The 244-nt window shown below is 45.1% G+C and overlaps 1 protein-coding gene across 1 annotated transcript in view; it reads left to right on the top strand.

Moving 5' to 3' along the window:
* The window catches only part of LOC106303909 (probable small nuclear ribonucleoprotein F), a 12236-nt gene that overhangs the window by 10728 nt on the left and 1264 nt on the right, over window positions 1-244 (top strand). The gene's annotated exons all lie outside the window — the stretch shown is intronic.

The raw sequence follows: 244 nt of genomic DNA, 5'->3' as shown, positions 1-244 counted from the left end.
TTCAAGTGGTCCGTCATCGGAGTTCCCTCCTAATACCTCAGCTCAATCAACTTCTTGATCATGTACATCTTGTTGTTTCTGGTCTTCCTAGCATACAACTACTCCAGCTTCTTCCACAAAGAACGAGCATCTGTCTCAGTCTCAGTATGATGCAACACATTATCATCTACCCACTGCCTTATCAACCCACACACTTTGCGATGCAGCAGCTTCCACTCTTCATCCGTCTTCTTCTCAGGTTTCT

The sequence above is a fragment of the Brassica oleracea genome, chromosome C7, assembly GCF_000695525.1.
Source record: "Brassica oleracea var. oleracea cultivar TO1000 chromosome C7, BOL, whole genome shotgun sequence".
Lineage (NCBI taxonomy): Eukaryota > Viridiplantae > Streptophyta > Magnoliopsida > Brassicales > Brassicaceae > Brassica > Brassica oleracea.
The sequence above is the reverse complement of the archived record's forward strand: the minus strand, read 5'-3'. Positions and strand labels throughout refer to the sequence as shown.